Source organism: Phyllobates terribilis, unplaced genomic scaffold (assembly GCF_046119375.1).
Source record: "Phyllobates terribilis strain yellow unplaced genomic scaffold, ASM4611937v1 Scaffold_1__5_contigs__length_1240528914, whole genome shotgun sequence".
Classification (NCBI taxonomy): Eukaryota; Metazoa; Chordata; class Amphibia; order Anura; family Dendrobatidae; genus Phyllobates; species Phyllobates terribilis.
In genome coordinates this window covers 991,445,531-991,469,180 of record NW_027362761.1, presented here as the reverse complement: position 1 = coordinate 991,469,180, position 23,650 = coordinate 991,445,531, and positions in this window count along the sequence as shown.

Genomic DNA, 23,650 nt, shown 5'->3' with positions numbered 1-23,650 from the left:
GCCAACAACACAACAGGGACTTGGTGCTCCTGGATGCGCAAGACACATGAGTGCCTTCTTGCTGCGCTACCTGCAACATGACCCTCGAATTGGGAGAATTAAAAATAATCCTGACTACTGGGTTGCCACACTGTTAGATCCCCAGTACAAAAGTAAATTTGCAGAAATAATTCCTGCCATAGAAAGGGATGCACGCATGCAGGAGTATCAGCAGAGACTGTTGCAGAATCTTACATGTGCTTTTCCACAAAACACCAGTAGTGCACGTAGTGAATCTCACAGTTCCAACTTGCCAACCGTGGGACCGTCGAGTGTTCCGCACTCAAACCGTAACAGAAGCACAGTATCTGCTGGTAACATCAATTTTGCGGAATCATTTCACCACTTTTTTAGCTCATCCTTTGCAAGGCCACAGGAGACAAGAAGTCTGACACATAGTCAACGCCTAGAGACGATGGTACAGGAGTATCTCCAAGTAAACATTGAAGCCATGACTGTGTCACTGGGCCCTTGCTCTTTTTGGGCTTTCAATCTGGATAAATGGCCGGAGCTCGCCACTTACGCCTTGGAGATCTTGTCATGCCCCGCAGCCAGCGTTCTGTCTGTGTGTTCAGCGCTGCTGGTGGTGTGCTGACAGATAAGCGCACGCGGCTCTCCACTGATAATGTAGACAGACTCACGTTCATAAAGATGAACAAATCATTGATCCGTAACGACTTTTCTACCCCTCTGTCATCCTGGAGAGAGTAAAAGCTTGATGATTGGTTAAAATCACCTCACCAACCGTTTTAAGCTTTCAAATTACTAATCATGTTTATCTGTATCTTGGCTGGAAAATTATTTGGGCTTTGTAGCAGTGTGCAGTAATGATTCTATTAGGCCATCTATACTAAGCTCCACCAGATTTAAAATTACTAATCATGTTTATCTGTATCTTGGCTGGAAAATTATTTGGGCTTTGTAGCAGTGTGCAGTAATGATTCTATTAGGCCATCTATACTAAGCTCCACCAGATTTAAAATTACTAATCATGTTTATCTGTATCTTGGCTGGAAAATAATTTGGGCTTTGTAGCAGTGTGCAGTACTGATTCTATTAGGCCATCTATACTAAGCTCCACCAGATTTAAAATTAATAATAATTTTTAGCTGCATCTAGCCCGGAAAATAATTTTGGGGCTCCGAGATGCACAAGACACATAAGTGCCTTCCTGCTGCAGTACCTGCATCATGACCCTCAGATTGTCAGAATTCGAAGTAATCCTGACTACTGGGTTGCCACACTCTTAGATCCCCCACACTCTTCGATCAACCTTTTCATTTTAATAAAAACCAAAAAAATGGTCATTTTTGAAATTATAAGCATTAGCAGGTTATTAGAAACTGAAATCAAACAGTTTTCAACTCAAAACTTTATTCTAGGTGATGTTACATTTGCACATAGGACCCCTTGTTCGAAAGGAGCTTCTGAACTCTCGCGTCCATTGAATTTTTCAGGTTTTGGATGGTTTCTGCTTCAATTGTTTTGCATGAGGACAGAATACCCTCCCAGAGCTGTTGCTTAGATGTGAACTGCCTCCCGCCATCATAGACACTCCTTTTGATGATGCTCCTGAGGTTTTGAATGGGGTAGAGGTCAGGGGAGCATGGGGGTCACACCATAAGTTTGTCCCCTTTTATGCCCATATCAGCCAGAGATGCAGATGTGTTATGTGCAGCATGAGATGGTGCATTATCATGCATGAAAATTATCTTGCTGCGGAATACACGGTTCTTCTTCTTGAACCATGGCAGGAAGTGCTGTTTGAGAAACTCCACATACATTATGGAGTTCATCTTTACCCCTTCAGGGATCCTAAAGGGGCTGACAATCTATCTCCCCATGATTCCAGCCCAAAACATTACTCCACCTCCTCCTTGTTGGCGCTGTAGCCATGTTTGCGTGGGGTGTCCATCAACCAGCCATCCTCCACTCCATCCATCTGGACCATCGAGCGTTGCACGGCACTCATCCGTGAACAAAACAGTTTTGAAATCAGTCTTCATGTAATGTTTGGCCCACTGGAGCCGTTTCTGCTTGTGTGCAGTGGATAGAGGAGGTCGACAGGATGGCGTACGCACAGCAGCAAACCTCTGAAGGACCCTGCATCTTGTTGTTCGGGGGACGTTGGAGGCACCAGCAGCTTCAAAAACTTGTCTGCTGCTATGACAAGGTTTTTTTGCCGCTGCTCTTTTAACCTGACGTAATTGCCTGTAGGAAAGAGTCCTCAATTTGCCCTTATCAGCACGCACACGTGTGTACTGTGAATCAGCTACATACTTCTTGATTGCCAAGACACTTCATCCTGATCATCGCACAATGTTGATTGTAGTCATGCCTTGACCTAAACACTCCACAATTTGTTGCTTCTCAGCAGCCGACACATCCTTTTTCTTTCCCATTTTGGCAGAAAATGTAGGCTGCTTAATAATATGTGGCAGACTTCTTAAGTAGTCTTGCCGTTCATTGGACACACCTGTCAAACTAATTAGCACAGGTGTCTGCAATTGCTTACAGTGATATAAAGAGCCCTGACACTCATCACCATCAATGAGTTTAACTGACAAACAAACAAATTCTTCCCTTATCACTCCTAAACACTTTTTGCATAATAATTTGGAACACAGTGTACATGTGCTTTTCCACAAAACACCAGTGGTTCACGTAGTGAATCTTACAGTTCTAACTTGACAACCGTGCTCTGTATGGAGTTGTTCAATAAAGGGCCCAAAATTAAGATAACATTGACGGGAGAGGTCTCTATGAATAGGAATTCCTAAGAATTTGATACCCTGTGAGGGCCAGGCAAAGGGAAAGTTGGACTGGATGGAATCCGGTATGGATTTGGGGAGGGAGACATCGAGGGCCTCAGACTTCGCTGTATTGATTTTAAAATTTGACCATGTAACAAAGTGATCTATTTCAGCCATAACAGCCTGCTGATGGATATATGTGATTGACATCATCAGCAAATGCAGAGCACTTGTACTCGGTGCCTCCCACCTCAATCCACCTAATATTGGGGTTATGGCGAATTGATGAGAGCAGGTGCTCCTTCACTAGGATGTATAAGAGAGGGGACAGAGGACATCCCTGCCTTGTCCCATTTGTGATTATGAAAGGTGATGAAAATGTTCTGACGCGCCCCCTGGGCCTTGGGACATCCGGAGCCGGACCCTTTTTTGTGGATGCTGGTGGTTGTAGTCTCCGTGGCGGCGACCCGGTTCCGTGGCTCAGGGCGATCAAAGCAGTGGCGGAACTATTTATGTGGTTTTGATGTTTAAATGTCCGACTACGCCACCTGTGGATTGCGGTCAGAGTGAACCGCCGCTGCAGGGCAGACCGCTGAGGCTGGTGTTGTGGGTGCAGCAGAGCGTAGCATAACTCCCCACGGGAGGAGTATAGCCTCAGGGCAGTGTATGCGGAGGATGGGGGTGATGGTGCAGGGCAGCAGCAGTAACGACACGGAGTCAGTGATGCAGTCCAGGGCCTTTACTCACAGTTCTTATTATCCAGACCACTTCTGCAGGTAACGGCTGCCCACGTCGTACTGTGCTCACCAGGTGAGGGGCTCAGACAACTCCCAGATAACTTTGGAGCGCTTCACAGGACCCCCTTTGTGTGTCCTTTGTCTGGCCTTTCTTACCAACCCTTCTGTCCGGCTGCCTCGGGCCTCCTCTTGGTAAACTTGGCGCCAGTTTCCCTGACCCTATGTGCTGCCCTCCTAGTGGTTGTAGCGAGGGGCTGCACCACATAAAATGTCACAGCCTCCGGTTTCTAGCTGAGGGTCGTTTCCCGCCTCCACTAGTTTCGGGGACCGGTCTCCCCCTTTGGCCTGACCCCTCCACGCAGGTGGATTTAGGCGTGCGGTGGCGACTCACCCGTCCACACCCCTGGGATCCCTTCGTTCCTCATTCCTGGAGCCTTCTCCGCTCCTCTTCCTTCCTTCTCCCTCTTCCAGGCCTGGGCCTCTGTTACTAGGCCTGTCTCTGGAGCAGAGCTCATGCAGAGCCCCTGCTCCCTGTCACTTCTGATCAGACTTCTCTGCACTGAACTAAGATGGTGCCCACCTTTTATACTCCCTTCTCAATGCACCCAGGAACTGCTTCCTCCCTGCTCCTGCACTACAGGGTTCCCCTTCCTCAGTGTTCCCTCCCCCCACTCCAGCCAGGGACAGGGACTGTCGTGCCCATCTCAGGGGCCTATTGGTCGCCCTGCCCCACGGCAATGTGGTGTAATGCATGCAGGTGTCGGGGTCCTGATCCACACTCCATCATTACCTGAGAGTGAGATATCACACCTCTGGGTGAGGTGCAATACCTCTGCAGCCACCGAGCCCTCGGGGTGCTACAGTTCCATTTTTCTTCAGCCTAGGTGACGCATTGCGATACAGGGCCATGATTTTGGCTATAAAAGGGTCCCCTAGACCCCTACCCCAAGCTTTTTAAGAGAATAATATATGGCGTGCCAGGAGACTCTATGGAATGCTTTCTCAGCATCCAACGAGAGTATCTAATTCCAAATTTTTAACTGCATCTAGCCCAGGAAATACTTTGTGCATAGTAGCAGTGTCTGCTAGTCAGCGGATTATCCCGGCTGTTAAGCAAGCTACACCACCTGTAGTTTGGACACTTAATTTTTTCAAAGGAAATGCTTCGGGACCACGGGATACTCAGTGAAGAGCATCAGGAGGCAACCCAAGGCATAGGAGCTGCGACTGGCGGTAGGATGCCTTGCGGTGGACAGCCGAGCTTGATCCTTATAAAAGCTTTTTAACTGCAGCAGCTTTAGTGGACGCTACTGGAGCTGGAATTACGCGGCTGCTGGCATGAGACTTGCCCTTCAATAGATCCTTGTAAAAGGATTTAAAGTGTATTCATTCAAATTAGAGAGACTATTTAAATTAAAAAGCTTAGAGCTGCCTCCACCACAGGGGGGCTCGCTCGACCCACCAGTGGACAGGCACCAGTATTGGGAGAGGGGGGCTGGCCGTCAGGGTCCACCGCAGCTCTGGCACAAACGGAGGTGGCACGGCAGGAATGGACTGGCCGTGTCGCCTTCTCACTTTTTGGATTTTAGAAGGGCATGACATACCTATATCTGTGTCTCCCCCTCCTTTTACTCCTCCACCTCTTTTCTTTTCGCATGACTATATGTACTTGTCACTTTTCCATGTGTTAGTTATGTCTTCTGAGCAGTTTGTCAGCTTTTGGACACCTTTGAAGGTGTTTTCTATGTGTTTCTATGTGTTTTTGTTTGCCTGCCATTGGTTTTAACGGTGTTCGAAGGTGTTCGACGAACAGTTCGACGAACAGTTCGGCGAACACAAGGGTGTTCGACGAACCGAACCAAACTCGAACACTACGGGGGTGGCTCAACACTAGTCATCAGCCAGTATCTCTCTGTCTAAGGGCAGTTACCGAGTGGTATTTGGTGCATGGAGGATGTGGAGACAGATGAATACGCAGGGGCAGATTAAGATTAACAGGGAACAGGGAGAGTTAGGTTGGTGAGTTGAGGTGATAGGCTTGTCTAAACAGATGTGTTTTTAAGGCACGTCTGAAGACATGGGGGCTAGATATCAATTGAATCATTTGGGCACAAGTGCTCGCTACTTGAGTTTGCATCGGGTACTCAGGTATGCACCAAGTATCGTGGATGCTCGAGTGACATGCTCGAGTCCCCGCCCCACTCGTGCATGGCAGGCAATCCATGCAACTTTTTTTGGCCATGAAGCATATGGAGTGGAGACTCACATGTCACTCGAACACTCGCGATACTCGGTGCATACCTGAGCCCCCGATGCAAACTCAAGTAGCGCGCAGATGCTCTCAACACTGGTCGCCATATCGCCATCATTTTTTTTAAATTTAATATTGAAAAACTTCCAACCCTAGCACAACCCTAACCCTAGCACAACCCTAACCCTATCAATACCCTAACCCTAGCATAACCCTAGCACAATCCTAACCCTAGCACAACACTAACCCTAGCACAACCCTAACCCTAGCACAACCCTAACCCTGGCATAACCCTAACCCTAGCACAGCCCTAACTCTAGAGTTTATTTTTTATGCCATTTCTCGTGCGGTATAAGTAATTAGACTACTTTATTCTTTGGGTCGGTGCAATTACAGCGATGCCAGATTCATATTGGGTTTCTATGATTGACAGCTGTCACACACTAAAAGACGCCTTTTTTTGCAAAGACTAGTTTTTGCGTCGCCATATTTTGAGAGCTATAATTTTTCCATATTTTGGCCGACAGAGTCATGTGATGGCTTGTTTTTTGTGGGACGAGTTGACGTTTTTATTGGTACCATTTTCGGGCATGTGACATTTTTTGATCGCTTTCTATTCCGATTTTTTGGAAACAAAAACCAACAATTCAGGAATTGTTTTCTTTTTTTATGCCGTTCCGCATGTATTAAAATTGATAAGGCAACTTTATTCTTGGGGTCAGTACATTCACAACGGTACCACATTTATATAGTTTTTTAATATTTTGGCGCTTTTCCACAACAAAAGCTATTTTATAGAAAAAAATATTCTTTTTGTATCGCTTTATTCTGAGAGCTATAACTTTTTTATTTTTTGGCTGATGGAGCTGTATGTGGGCTTGTTTTTTTGCTGGACAAGATGAAGTTTTCAATGGTATCATTTTTATTTATTTATTGTTTTTTTTTTTTTTTTTACCGTGTTCACTAAAGGGGTTAACTTGTGGGGCAGTTTTATAGGTCAGGTCGTTCGGGACGCAACAATACCAAATATGTGTACTTTTATTGGTTTATTTTTATTTTTTTCCATAATAATATTTATTTATGGTTACAGTATATTTTTATTTTTTAGGGATTTTTTTTTAATTTATTTTAATAGTTTGAAATTTTTTTTCCCACTTTCTGACACTTTTCTTACTTTTACACAATGTCCCACTATGGGACTTTAACTTTTTACATTCTGATCGACTCTATAGCATAGCACTGCGCATGATCAAAGTAACTTCTTGCCTCCTGGTGACCCGGATGTTGTCATGATGACATCGGGTCACCATGACAACATCCGACACAGCAGGAGACAACGCTGGACGCCGAAGAGGATTTAAGTAACGGCGCTTACCTCCCTTTGCTCCCGGAATGCTGCGATCAACTTTGATCGCAGCATTTCAGGGGTTAATGTGCCAGCAGCGGTGCTTGACCGCTCCCTGCACATAGTACTGGGTGTCAGCTGTGACAATCAGCTGACACCCGGTGGCGATTGCCCTGCACTGCTTGTGTGCGGGTGCGATCGCATTATGCGTAATAGTACGTAGCTGGTCCATAAGGCCCAGGGCGCAGCTACGTATTATTACTGACATGGTCGTAAAGGGGTTAATGGTCAAAAACGCATTAAAAATGCATCAAAAAGGTGTCAAAATCGCGGCAAAATGCATGTTTTTTCCACAGCGTTTTTCCTGCCAAGAAATGCAGAAACTCTGCAGAAATTTCTGCATTCAAATCCTGAATGTGTGCACATAGCCAAAATGTTAAAAAATAGAAAAAAAATCCTTATACTCACCTCACCACTCACCTCTCCTTTCCCTTTGCATCACTCATATGGTCTTCGCTACATCTTCAGATCATTGCGTCTGATGTTGGGCTGGAACTACTAAGTGGTGGCGATCAGAAGATGCAGGAGGAACCAGATGGGTGACGGTGAAAACCAGAGGGGCCAGGTTGGTGAACGGTCAGCTGAGTAAAAATGTATAGGTTTTATTTTTACATATTATTTATGCTTTTATCTCATGGCAGTCAATATGTCTGGAGGTTGAAAGCTGACAGCACTGTGAGAAGAGATCTGGAAGGATTTGCAATGATACTTAACTTAGCTCTGCTGTATCTCTACACAGTAGCTGCAGAGATCACTGAATAGAGGAGAGCATGTTAATTTCTCCCCTCCATGATGCTGCCTGCTTATGATTGGTCCACCTCATGCAGGGGAAGTAGTAAGCATCCCCATCAACATATGCTTGGTCACATACAGTTGAAATATAACATAAATCAAAGGCGAATCTAAATTTTCCTGCAACTCGTAGCAAAAATTCAGTTTGGCGCCCATATGCATGTGCCATATACATATGGCTTAAGCGGTTTGAATAGTCATCATGTGACCGCTCATATGCAATTTGCATACTTAGATATGTGCTGACTAGCTGCTCTTCCTAATTCTCTCAATGTCCAGTGAAAAACTACAACATGCTGCAGTGCTTAATTTTATAATTAATGTTTCTAACATAAATACTGATGTAGTCATATCGCTTATAATGTTAGAAGACACAATACTAATGTAGCACCCTGAGGATTCGGCTGCTACAGGGGTATTGCACCTCAACCCAGAGGTGTGATATTCCACTCCCGGGTAAGGATGGAGTGTGGAACTGAGCTCGGTAGGCTGCATGCACTACATACATCCCATTTCCGAGGAACAGGCCGACGGTACTCCCACTTAGAAATGTGCAGGTACGACCGAGTCTGTTCCTGGCTGGAGTGGGAGGGGGGTGGTACATCCCAAGTAGTGTAGGGGCAGATAGGGGGAGCAGCCTGGGTAAAGATAGGAGCTCATTGGGTGCTGGTCACCTGAGCTCACACATAGAGGGTGTATATAAGGTGGGCACCAACTAAGAACAGGGTCAGTTGCAGAGAGAAAGTCAGCGAGCGGAGGAGAAGAGAGACCCAGAGTGAGAGAGGAGAGAGAGAGACCCAGAGGGGAAAACAGAAGAAAAGGACTCCAAGAACCCAACTTAAATCCCCGGGTGAAGAGTCGGCACAGGGTACCGGAACCCAAGCTGGTGGGGGCAAAAACACTCCCCAGCCAGAGACCGGAGACCGTGGGCAGCGTTTGTCACGGTCACCCACCACATCCACCACGAAGGCATACCACGAGGAGGGTCAGGGAACCCAAGGCCAAGGGTCTCCCAACAGAAGGCCCGAGGGAGCTGGACCTGGGTGGATCAATAGTGGGGACGGCCAGAGAAAGGACAGAAGGAGAGCTCAGGGTCACGCTCCGGACTTATTTGGGGGTTGGCTGGATCCAGAACCTGGTGGACGCAGCACGGCTCGGGAGGTCACTCGAAGCTGGAGTGACCAGAACATCAGCAGTGAGTAAACATCCTAAACTGCATAACCCGACTCTGTCTCTGATTGCCGTCTACACTGCATCACCACAACTCCCATCCTCTGTACCTGATCCCCCTGAGGCTATACCCCACCCGTTGGGGGTTATATCACCAAAGCTGCACCTACACCACCAGCCTCAGCGGACCCTGCTGCAGCGGCGGCCATAGTGACCGCAACACAACGGGTGGCGTAGTTGACATTAAGAACTTAGTAACATCTGTAGGACTGCCACATACAACTCAGTTTGACACCCTGGGCACGGACCGGGTCACAGCCACTCGGAAGACTACAACTCCCATCTGATCCGGCTCCGGATATTCCCCCTAAAGAATATGGCCCAGGGGGCGCGTCACTAACATAGTCAAGTATCAGGTTATCTAACAAGTATGGACTGCTACATGTGTACAGGAAACCAAGCAATGTGAACTGAGGTCTAAGATGGTACACATGCAAGAAATAAGAGCATGTTCACACTAACAAAAAGATACAAAACCTACAAAAGACAAAATATATATCACATACCCTACCATCATTATATATAAATGTAAAGCAAAGTTGCATATGAAATATAGGGTACTTAGCGAACTATTTTTGATCAAAAAAAGTATACAAGCCGTCCCACCAGCGACAAGGTGACCCTAATTGACTAACATAGTCAAGTATCAGGTTATCTGACAAGTATGGACTGCTACATGTGTACAGGATCAGAATTAAGCACAGGAATACATCACCAGAACCACTATCAGTACAGGAATACATCACCAGAACCACCATCAGAATATTAATACATCACCAGAACCACCAAGAGTATAGGAACACATTGCCAGAAATTACAACAGAACAGAAATACAGCATCACAATGATAATCAGTGCACAGGAATAGAAGCAGAAGCACCATCAGCATAGGAATTTATCACCAGAACCAACAACACTACCAAGCTTAATACAGTGATCAGTTATAATGTTATGTCAGTCCAACATACAATTGTTTAACATGAACCTACAACTTTCACACATTCCTCCACATATGTTTCCTGTCAAATTCCCCCATTCACATTCCCCCTCCCATACAGTTTCTTTACATATTTCCCTTCTCCCTATACTGACTCCCTGCATATTTCTCTCCCATACTGTCTCCTCACACATATCCCCCATACTATTTCCTCACACATTTCATCCCTCCACTCACACTGTCTCCTCACATTTCCCCTCTCTCCTCAATACTGTCTCCTCATAAATTTCCTTCTCCACATACTGTCTCCTCACATCTCATGTCTCCTCCCCCAATAAAACTCTTTGGCTCCATTATAGTGCTTATCTTGCTGCCGACAACCTCCTATGCACGCAATTGGAACGTCTGCAGCATAATCAGCTGAACTATTCACGCTGCTGATTTCACCCTGATCCGGAAGTGACAGCAGTCAGGGTTTTAATTACGCCCTCTTTAAACAGTGCTTCTCAAACTGTAAGGCACATCTGACAATTTTTTGAAAGAACTTTTAAATATTTCAAAAACATCTCAGTGACATTGAACAGAAATCAAATGAAGTGCGACTTTGCTGTGGCGTATTTGTCACACTGCCTGTAAGTTGCTGAGATGCAGCTGCCTATTCCTTTTTGAATTTGGGACTAGCAAGAGTACAAATGAGATGGGAGGAAGTTTGGAAGGGAGAACTAAATCCAGCCCAGCCTTGAATGACCAGCCTGAACACCAATGCTATGCAGACAACCTCCATTTGAGCACAGATAGTTAGCTGTCAAATACATGGATGGCACTCTTAATTTAGGTGCATTTAGATGGGCTGAGAAAAGGTGACAAACCCTTGTTTTCTATTATAGGCTATGGTAATCATGATGATGAATGCTCGAGAAATGAGCAAAACATTTATGTGGATTGGATCGGTTATGCTGGCATAAAAATCATCATTATCAGTAGTGCATCAGCCCATGTGAAAAGGGGATGTGCTTGTGATAGCTTGATGTTGCATAGCACAGGGATGGTGCTGCATTCCTGTGCTATACAGCCGATTAGGCTGCAAAAAGTGAAAGTTTCATAGTGCGACATAGTGTATAAGATCAAAAAGAACCAGAAAGTGAAAAAAACAATAAAAACACAATTGTAAAAATATTTAAAAAATAAAAAAAATAATCAAAAAATATATATATATTGTACCCATAAATAAATAATCTTATGAAAAAAAAAATAAACCAATAAAAGTACACATATTTGGAATCGCCGCGTCCGGAACGACCTGACCTATAAAACTATCCCACTAGTTAACCCCTTTAGCGAACACTGTAAGAGAAAAAAAAAAAAACGAAGCAAAAAACGATGCTTTATCATCATACCGCCACACAAAAAATGGAATAAAGCGTGATCAAAAAGACGAATGTAAATAAAAATGATACCACTGAAAATGTCATCTTGTCCCGCAAAAAAAAAGCTGCCATACAGCTCCAATGGCTGAAAAATAAAAAAGTTATAGCTCTCAGAATAAAGCGATGCAAAAACAATTCTTTTTTCTATAAAATAGTTTTTATTGTGTAAAAGCGCCAAAACATAAAAAAAATATATAAATGTGGTACCGCTGTAAATGTACTGACCCGAAGAATAAAGCTGCCTTATCAATTTTACCACACGCAGAGCGGCATAAAAAAAACAAAAAAAAAAACAATTCCTGAATTGTTGTTTTTTGTTTATTCTGACTCCCAAAAATCAGAATAGAAAGCGATCAAAAAATGTCACATGGCCAAAAATGATGCCATCATGCCAATAAAAATGTCAACTTGTCCCGCAAAAAACAAGCCATCACATGACACTGTCGGCCGAAATATGTAAAAATTATAGCTCACAAAATATGGCGATGCAAAAATTAGTCTTTGCAAAACAAAGGGTTTTTTAGTGTGTGACAGCTGTCAATCATAAAAACCCAATGTGAATCTAGTATCGCTGTAATTGCACCGAACCGAAGAATAAAGTCGTCTACGAGGAACGGCGTAAAAAATAAACTCTAGAGTTAGGGTTAGGGTTCTGCTAGGGTTAGGGTTGTGCTAGGGCTAGGGTTGTGCTAGGATTAGGGTTATGGTTGTGCTAGGGTTAGAGTTAGGGTTTGGCTAGGGTTAGGGTTGGGCCAGAGTTAGGGTTGGGTTAGGGTTAGGGTTCAGCTAGGGTTAGGGTTGAGCTATGGTTAGGGTTCAGCTAGGGTTAGGGTTAGGCTAGGGTTAAGGTTGGGCTAGGGTTAGGGTTGGGGTTGGGATTTTTTCAGAAGTAAAGAAAAAAAAATGATGACGATATGGTGACTAGTGTTAAACGCAAGTGCTCGCTACTTGAGTTTGCATCGGGTGCTCGGGTATGCACCGAGTATAGTGGGTGCTTGAGTGATATGCTCGAGTCTCCGCCACATATGTTTTGCAGCTGTTATACAGTCAATAAAACCTAGCGGGGATTGCCTGCCATGCACGAGCGATCCCCACATGTTTTTTTTGGGTGTCTAATAACCGTAAAACATGTGCGCGGGGACTCAAGCAAGTCACTTGAGCACCCGCGATACTTGATGCATACCCGAGCACCCGATGCAAACTCAAGTAGCGAGCACTTGCGCTCAAGACTAATGACAACTTATTCAATATGATGACATAATGTTATCAAATTCTGTACTTCTGTCGTACCTCTGGGTTCAAAATGTTCACTATACCCCTTGATAAAATCCTTGAGGGGTATAGTTTCCAAAATGGGGTAACTTGTGGGGGGTTTCCACTGTTTAGGCACATCAGGGGCTTTCCAAATGCAACATGGCGTCCGCTAATTATTCAAGCAAATTTTACATTCAAAAAGTCAAATGTCACTCCTTCCCTTCCGAACCCTGCCGTGTGCCCAAACAGTGTTTTTCCCCCATATATGGGGTATCATCGTGCTCGGGAGGAATTGCATAACAAATTACATGGTGCAATTTCTCCTGTTACCCTTATGAAAATGCAAAATTGGAGGCTGAAAAACATTTTTGTTGGAAAAATATGACAATTTTATTTTTACAGCTCAATGTTATAAACTTCTGTGAAGCACCTGGGGGTTCAGGTGTGCTCACCACACATCTACACAAGTTCCCTGAGGGGTCTAGTTTCCAAAATGGGGTCACTTGTGAGGGGTTTCTACTGTTTAGGCACATCAGGGGCTTTCCAAACGCAACATGGCGTCCGCTAATTATTTAAGCTAATTTTACTTTCAAAAAGTCAAATATCACTCCTTCCCTTCCAAACCCTGCCTTGTGCCCAAACAGTGGTTTTCCCCCACATATGGGGTATCATTGTGCTCATGATGAATTGCACAACAAATTTTGGGGTTCATTTTTTAATGATACCCTTGTGAAAATAAAAGATTGGAGTCTAAAGTAACATTTTTGTGAAAAAAAATAAATGTTACTTTTTTTCTTCCACATTCCAAAAATTCCTGTGAAGCACCTGAAGGGTTAATAAACTTCTTGAATGTTGTTTTGAGCACCTTGTTGGGTGCAGTTTTTAGAATAACATACAAAAAAGTTAATGTCTGCTCCCCACCTCCTGGAGCGCACGGATCCTGCCGTGCGGCAAGTTTTCAGAACGTAGAAAGGATCTACCAGCTGAACACTAGGGTACCACATGGTATCAATATCAGGCAGGATCTGATTTACCACTATGAATAGAGATATGCATATTTGATGTAATGTGTGTTTTCAGTCTGTAAGGGGTTAATCCCCGCCAGGTTTCTCTGCACAGCTGTTCCCATCTAGTGGCCGGATCTGGTGAGTGGGGTCTGAATGGTGAACTAGTTTAAAATGTTCAGTCTGCCATCAGATCCCTGTCAATGATTAAGACGCACTGCTTTGCGTCGAAACGCGTATGTTTTTAATGTCTGGACTGTGACTTAATGGATTCTATACCATTTGAAGTTATGAAATAAATGAAGAATGGATTTTTAATGGACTTATAGCGCTGGACTTATTCCTTTCTCAGTTTTTAGAATGGTGTCATTTTTGGGTATAATGTCATAAAGGTCCCTCAAAGTCACTTCAAATATGATTTGGTCCCTAAAAAAATGGTTCTGTAAATTTTGTTGTAAAAATGAGAAATAGCTGGTCAATTTTTAACGCTTATAGCTCCCTAAAAAAAAATAAAGGTTCCAAAATTGTGCTGATGTAAAGCAGACATGTGGGAAATGTTATTTATTAACTATATTGTGTGACATATCTCTCTGATTTAAAGGCATAAGAATTTAAAGCGTGAAAATTGCGAAATTTTCTAAATTTTTGCCAAATTTCCATTTTTTTCACAAATAAACGCAAGTGATATCGAAGAAATTTTACCACTATCCTGAAGTACAATATGTCACAAAAAAAATCTCAGAATTAGTGGGATATGTTGAAGTGTTCCAGAGTAATTACCTCATAAAGTGACAGTGGTCAGAATTGTAAAAATTGGCCTGGTCATTAACGTGCAAACCACCCTCGGGGGTAAAGGAGTTAATGACCATTCTGTTTCCATCATTACTCTTTTCCATGTGTAAAAAGGCCAGTAAATGTTGGCAGATGGATTTGTGTGTGGTTGAGAACGTCCGTCTGAATGTAACTTTAGACTGGTAAGTTTGTTACTTATGAATTAAATATATAACACTGCAATGTAGTAATTGACACTGCTGGGGACATATTTTGTGCTGTACTGTCGTATTTGGAAGCTATATTTTGCTTTATTGTGTTATTTGGGGGTATTATGCTAAATTGCATTTATGTGCTATGCTGGTATGCCCTGCTCTAAAATTCAGCAGTTGATGCTAACAGAGGATCTTAGAGCAAACCTATAGAGCTTGTATGATGATGTGCTTTAAAGTTACTCTGAAGTTCAAAGGATGCCTGATCTGAGCCCAACAGATTTGAGTTGTTTGAATGGTGTTATAACTGGCAAGGTTATTGGTGCCCCTTACTGTTTTTCCTTATTTCTTTCTTCTTCCCTTGTTTCCCTCTTCCCTCTATCCCATCCTCACTTATTTATAACTAATTAAAAACAATTACATACAAGCACTATTCATTTGCTTGAGGCTCATTTTATTTAATATAATGTTTTACTTGGATAAATATTCTTCAGTCCACATTTTAATGACACCAGCATCCCCCAGCCGTGTGCAAATAACTAAGATAGTTCTATAATACACAAATCAAACCACTATCTTTAGAGTCTCGTCTACTAAGACCTACCCACGAATCTGCGTGTGTTTGCTAATGAATGTCAAATGTGCTGAAACTAAAATGTTTGTCTTTAACAAAGTCCTATCAGTTTAAATCTGATTATAGTCTGGGTACTCTTCACTTGCCATGGAAAAGACAGATGTTCTATACTTTTGTTTTAGTTAACCTAGCAAGTACTTTATCTTCAATAAAAGAAACATAGGAGCTATCAAAATGTACACAACCATCTGCTTTACAATTAGTTTCATACAAGGGGATTACAGCATTGGCAAGACACAGCTATTAGCAGTCCAGAAATTGCCCTCCATATTTAATTGTAGACTCAATGGTAATTAGAGCTAGAGAGTATAAAAGTACTTAGAATGTGTCATATCAGCAAAACAAATGTTAAGTTCATTGCTAAATAAGCTACCCTAGGGTTACTTGGTCCCTTCCATGTGTTAATAATCACTGAATGGAAATAAGTCTTCCAAACATGAAGGATGAGGTGTTCATGGACTCTCAGCGCATACCAGTTTTAATTAAAGAAATCATCATCACTGTAATTCTAATGGTTCTGTGTTTCCAGGTAATGGAGCCTCTCTGTGTTTCAATGGGAGTTCAGCACATGATTTTTTTTATTGAGGTGTAGGTTAGCATGCCAAAAGATTCCAACATTCCAGATGTCATGGTGTTAAGTTTGCTGAGCATCAGCAGTGTGAATTAAACCTGACTGCTGGCTCGGAGCTTTCCAGCTAAATAAAACAATATTATAGATTTTGTGTTTTCATTCACTGCAGCTTGTCTGACAAGAACACTTCCTGAAGGGCTATGAATAATAGCAACCGATGTTATACCATATAAGATTGAGTAATGATGAACTACTGCTTTCTATCAGTTTATAAAATTTCTTTCCCAGATTCTTGTCAAATTTTTACATAATTACTAACAGAAACACAAATTCCCTGGCATGTATGCCATTGCAGTTCTGTGAATGTTAGATTGCAAGAGTCATGTGCTTAAAGGGAATCTGTCAGAATTGCACACCACAAACTATTTATATACATACAGTACAGACCAAAAGTTTGGACACACCTTCTCATTTAAAGATTTTTCTGCATTTTCATGACTTTGAAAATTGTATATTCCCACTGAAGGCATCAAAACTATGAATTAACACATGTGGAATTATATACTTAACAAAAAAGTGTGAAACAACTGAAAATATGTCTTATATTCTAGGTTCTTCAAAGTAGCCACCTTTTGCTTTGATGACTGCTTTGCACTCTCTTGGCATTCTCTTAATGAGCTTCAAGAGGTAGTCACCGGAAATGGTCTTCTAACAATCTTGAAGGAGTTCCCAGAGATGCTTAGCACTTGTTGGTCCTTTTGCCTTCACTCTGCAGTCCAGCTCACCCCAAATCATCTTGATTGGGTTCAGGTCTGGTGACTGTGGATGCCAGGTCATCTGACGTAGCACCCCATCACTCTCCTCCTTGGTCAAATAGCCCTTACACAGCCTGGAGGTGTGTTTGGGGTCATTGTCCTGTTGAAAAATAAATGATGGTACAACTAAACGCAAACCTGATGGAATAGCATGCCGCTGCAAGATGCTGTGGTAGCCATGCTGTCTCAGTATGCCTTCAATTTTGAATAAATCCCCAACAGTGTCACCAGCAAAGCACCCCCACACCATCACACCCCCTCCTACATGCTTCATTGTGGGACCAGGAATGTAGAGTCCACCCGTTCACCTTTTCTGCGTCACACAAAGACACGGTGGTTGGAACCAAAGATCTCAAATTTGGACTCATCAGACCAAAGCACAGATTTCCACTGGTCTAATGTTCATTCCTTGTGTTCTTTAGCCCAAACAAGTCTCTTCTGCTTGTTGCCTGTCCTTAGCAGTGGTTTCCTAGCAGCTATTTTACCATGAAGGCCTGCTGCACAAAGTCTCCTCTTAACAGTTGTTGTAGAGATGTGTCTGCTGCTAGAACTCTGTGTGGCATTGACCTGGTCTCTAATCTGAGCTGCTGCTAACCTGCAATTTCTGAGGCTGGTGACTCGGATAAACTTGTCCTCAGAAGCAGAGGTGACTCTTGGTCTTCCTTTCCTGGGGCGGTCCTTATGTGAGCCAGTTTCTTTGTAGCGCTTGATGGTTTTTGCAACTGCACTTGGGGACACATTCAAAGTTTGCCCAATTTTTCGCACTGACTGACCTTCGTTTCTTAAAGCAATGATGGCCACTCGTTTTTCTTTACTTAGCTGCTTTTTTCTTGCCATAATACCAATTTTAACAGTCTATTCAGTAGGACTATCAGCTGTGTATCCACCAGACTTCTGCACAACACAACTGATGGTCCCAACCCCATTTATAAGGCAAGAAATCCCACTTATTAAACCTGACAGGGCACACCTGTGAAGTGAAAACCATTTCCGGTGACTACCTCTTGAAGCTCATCAAGAGAATGGCAAGAGTGTGCAAAGCAGTCATCAAAGCAAAAGGTGGCAACTTTGAAGAACGTAGAATATAAGACATATTTTCAGTTGTTTCACACTTTTTTGTTAAGTATATAATTCCACATGTGTTAATTCATAGTTTTGATGCCTTCAGTGTGAATGTTCACTTTTCATAGTCATGAAAATACAGAAAAATCTTTAAATGAGAAGGTGTGTCCAAACTTTTGGTCTGTGCTGTATGTAGCATTTTTAAAGACATGCCAAGCAATACCTTTACATGCCTAGTCCTTTCCTTTGCTACTGACAAATCAACTTTCTAATTTATATAAATGCAAATGAGTATGAGGACTATGGTAGATCTGAAGCCTCTGTCATACCAGCACTATTCCCCTCCCTGCATCAGCCCTCCTACTTGACTGAGAACTTCTATGCTTTGTGACTTAAAGGTTTTTTTCCATGAACAAAAGTTCATTTTAATCAATAGATTTTGGAATAATAATAACTTCCACAATTGAATGCGTTTAAATAAAATGTTCATGTGCTGAGATAATCTTATAAATGTGCCCCTGCTGTGTACTGTGTAATGGCTGTGTCTGACCATGTACGGAATATGGTCTGCTCATACCACATCTCCTGGGCAGGGGGAAAGCAAAAGAGAGTATACAGACATTACAGAGTGGAATCGCAGCTGATTCACTTTGTGAAGTAAAACATTTCCCTGCCTATTTTTAAACAATGTTTTACTTCAAAGAAAAAATAATTTTCAATCACATGCTATAATGTCTGTATACTTTTTTTCTCCCTCCCTGCCCAGGGGATGTGGTATAATCAGACCGTGTTCCTGCATGATCGGACACTGCCATTACACAGGACATAGCAGGGGTACAATTATAAGATTATCTCAGTACAAGAACATTTAATTTAAAGGGAAACTGTCTGCAGGATTTTGTTAAGTAAACTACAGTCATTGTCATGTTGCGCTCCTGCACTGATTAATATGATACCTGCATGAAGAAATCCATCTTGTTGTTCTTGTATAATCAGTGTTTGCAGTTTTGAGTTAATAATATGCCCGTGCTCTGGGGCAGGCCTGTAGACAGGATCTTTCCTTGGTGCTCTAGGCCAGATCAGCAAGGCCCATCCCAAAGCAAAAGTATGTTCCTCATCATAGAGACAACCAGAGAGACAGATAGGGGCGGGCTGTGGGCAGGTCTTATCTTTCTGATCTGGTCTAGGGCACCAAGGAAAGACCCTGCCTACTGTCTCACCCCGAAGCACGAGAATCTCATAAACTCAAAACTGCAAACACTGATCACAAAAGATCCATAAAACAGATTTCTTCACCTCAGGTATCATTTTAATCAGTGCAGCAATCCCAGCATGACACTGCCTATAATTTACTTAGCAAAATCCTGCTGACATGTTTGCTTTAAACACATCCAATTGTGGAAGATATTATTATTCCTAGATCTATTGATTAAAATAAACTTTTGGTCGGTGGAAAACCCCTTTAAGACAAAAAGGTCCTCAGTCACTCAGGAGGAGGCGGCGCTGAGCAGGGAATAGAGCTGGAGTGACAGAGGCTTCAGATCTACAAATAGTTCTTCAGCCTTATTTACATATCTATTAAAATGCAGGTTTCTCAGTAACAGAATAATTGACTCGCCATGTAAAAGTTTTGCTGGACTTGTCCCTGAAAGAGCTAAATGCACATATAATTAATTTTGAGGGTGAAATCCTGCAGACAGATTCCTTTTAAAGAATATGAATATATTGAGGGGCATTTTTACAAAAGGGTTTCATTAAAAGAGTAACCTTTTTAACTCATTTATCACTATTTGAAAGTTAGACGCCCTTCACCCCCAGCCTGTTTTCACCTTCTTAACCAGGCCAAATTTTACAATCCTGACCAGTCGCACTTTATGTGGTAATAAATGTGGAACACTTCAAAGAATCCCATTGATTTTAAGATTGTTTTTTTGTGCCATATTGTACTTTATTTTGGTTGTAAATTTAAGATAAAAATGTTTTGCGTTTATTTGTGAAAATATCATAATTTTGGCAAAAATTTAGAAAATATTGCAATTTTCAAACTTTCAATTTTTATATCCTTAAACCAATAAGTCATGCTGTACAAAATAATGTATTAATAATTTTCCCATATGTGTACTTTACATCAGCATTATTTTTTAAACATTTTTTTTTGCTTAAGAAGGTAGAAGGATTAAAAGTAATTTCTAATTTTTCCATCAAAATTTACAAAACCATTTTTTTAGGCACCACATAACGTTTGAAGTGACATGGAAGGGTTTATGTGACAAAAAATACCCAAAAGTGACACCATTTTAAAAACTGCACATTTCAAAGTGCTGAAAACCACATTCAAGAAGTTTATTAACCTTTTAGGTGCTTCACAGGCATTAAAGCATTGTGGAAGGAAAAAATTAGCTTTTTAATTTTTCCCACAAAAATGTTCATTTAGCACCCAATTTTGCATTTTTACAAGGGTAACAGGAAAAAATGGACTATACATTATGTTGAGCAATTTCTCCTGAGTACGCTGATTCCCCATATGTGGTGGAAAACTACAGTTTGGGTGCACGGCAGAGCTCGGAAGGATAGGAGTGCCATTTGACTTTAGGAGCGCAAAATTGGCTGGAATATATAGCAGATGCCATGTTATGTTTGCATAGCCCCTGACATGCCAAAACAGCAGAAATCTCCACAAGTGACCCCATTTTGGAAACTACACATCTTGAGGAATTCATCTAGGGGTGAAATGAGCATTTTTAACCCTTAGGTGATTCAGAAAATTGCATAACATTGGGATGAGTCAATGGAAAATTACTACTTTTTACATTAAATGTTGCTTTGGCCCCAAGTTTTTAATTTTCTAAAGGAGTAATGGGAGAAAATGAATGAAAATGAAAAACAAAGATACTTAGTGCATAAATTTGTTGCGCAATTTCTCCTGAGTTCGCCAATACCCCATATGTGGTTGAAAACTACTTTTGAGGCAAAGTGTAAAGTTTAGAAGGGAAGGAGCACCATATTGTAGTTCAGAGTGTGCTGGAATTGTTTGAGGGTGCCATGTCACATTGGCAGAGCCTCTGAAGTGCCAAAACAGCAGAATACCCCCATAAGTGACTTCATTTTACAAACTACACCTCTCAATGATAATATTGACACCACAGGTGTGTCAGAATTTTATACTATTGAGCGATGAAGAAAAATTAATACATTTTTGTCACAAAATTTTCACTTTAGCCTCAAATTTTACATTTTTTCATGGGGAAATTGGTAAAAATTACACCAAAATTTGTCACAAAATTTCTGCTGAACGTAGCAAAACCCGAACTGCCGCTGTACAGTACTGCTTAGCCAAACGATGAGACTCAGAACGGAAGGAGCGCTACTTGACTCTTGGAGAACAAATTATTGTAGATTAGTTTGTGGACTCCATATACAGAGACCTTAAGAGCCAGAAGAGGAGAATTCCTTCTTAAGTGACCCCATTTTTGAAATTACAACCCTCTGGAAATTTATCTGAGTGAAATGTTGCTTACTGAAAATTGCAAATCTGTCATTGTAGTGCCAGTACATTGTGCGCAGCTCGTGCTTCTGGAGACATTGACCCCATAAATTAAGCGGCCTCTCATCACTACAGAGATGCCAAACATGTGGACGCCAAAAGTGGTTTAGGCACACTGTGGGGCTCAGAAGGGAGAGGGGCATTTGGATTTTGGAGCGCATAATTCTCTGGTTTTCTTTTGGGGGCGAGGAACCATAGCACTTGATGGATGACAGACCTGAGTGAGGACTTGCTTTTTTTTGTGGATTGACTTGTAGCTTTTATTGGGAACATTTTATATAAAAATTTGGATCACATTTATCCTGTGCTTTATGCTGAGCTCTATGCTGACGTGATTCAGATGAAACCCCCAAGGGATACATTCACTATAATGAAGCTGGAGAGTTACTTTGGACTCTGTCTGGCCTCTGTTCAGCGGTGTCCTTCTTTTCAGAGGTGCACAAAACTGTGGCTGAGCATGCTTTTATGCATGCTTAAAAAGACAGACACTGCCAAATCATAGGCCAGACGGCATCCACAGTGTCTCAATCTGCCTCATTATAGGAATCTTCCACTGGGGGTTCCTTTTGAATCACATATTTCAGAGATTTAAACGGATATTCCAGTGTAAGCGCTCAGCGCAGAACGACGGAGAAATGTGATCTTTGTGAGGCAGAATGGAGAAATCAACAGCAGGTCAATGATTGATTTTAATTAACAAAGTTGCACTCTGTAACGCTGTAGCATGCAAGCATGAAATATATGAAATTGGATTTGCATTACTGCTCTAGAAAATAGGAAAAAACGAAGATACTTAGCGCATAAATTGGCCAATTCATATATGCCCGCAGCCGCGGCAAGGTGATCTTCATTGCTGGAGACTAATCTAATATGACTCCTCTCATGGACTGACAGCCTACATATACAGTATATGTGTAGATAGAATCCTGCTATCTGAGTGAGCTCATGATCATGTTTACAACAACCTCCTGCAAGATTGAATTTGATTACCTCAGGGCAATATATATACACTAGCTATTGAACCCGTTCTACGCCCGGGTGGCGAGCATTTTTATTGGTATATGGTCTCCCATGCTGGTATGTGCTGCTCCCCTCTTGGTATTTGTGCTGCCCCCATCCTGTCCCCACCACCCTATCCTGGTATGCATGACACCCCTCATCCCTGTTACGGGTCCGGGGGGTGGAACCTCTGTGCTACGGTGCAAGGAGGGACCCAGAGGGGCGTAACTAAGTATCAACCCGGACCGACCCTGGTCGCACGGCGGCTAATGACCCCGTGACCAGGGAGGGACCGAGCCGAGGGACCAGGTACTACTCTGGGGACGACCTTGCAAGGGAGCAGGTGACTCCCACGGTACAGATGGCAGGGACTGACCGGAATAGCAGGTGAGCTGGCTAGCAGGCACGGCAGGTAACAGGCAGGTAACAGGCAAGTGCTCCCAGGTGAGCGAGCTGGCAGGCATGGCAGGTAACAGGCAGGTAACGGGCAAGTGCTCGCAGGTGAGCGGGCTGGTAGGCATGGCAGGTAACAGGCAGGTAACAGGCAGGTAACAGGCTGGCGGGCAAGACTGGTAGTCAGGCTAGCAGCAGGACCTGAGGGCTGAGGCAGAGGTCAGAAACACTGTGCAACAACTTTTGCTCGGGCACCTCCATTTTGGAGGAGGTGCCTTATATATGGGAGGTCCTCCGGCTACTGGCCGGGGACTACTTAGGATGGCATGCGCGGCCCCTTTAAGAGAGAGGGAGCGCGCGTGCGCCCTAAGCACAGTGCCTGGGAAGCAGCGTGTGCCGACAGCAGCAGCAGAAAGAGGAGCGCTGGAGGACGCCACGCGGGGAGCGAGGAGGTGAGAGGGACGGCGTCACTGCCTGGCAGGAGGCAGAGACGCCGATGCTACAATCCCCATCCTGGTATGCATGGCACCCCTCACCCCTATCCTGGTATGTGTGGTATTCCTCATCCCTATCCAGGTATGCATGGTACCCCATCCCTCTTCCCTATCCTGGTGTGTATGGTATCCCTCATCCTGGTATGCATGCCATCCCTCACCCCCAATCCCGGTATGCATGGCACCCCTCATCCCCAATCCCGGTATGCATGGCACCCCTCATCCCCAATCCTGGTATGCATGGCACCCCTCATCCCCAATCCTGTTATGCATGGCACCCCTCATCCCCAATCCCATATGCATGGCACCCCTTATCCCCAATCCTAG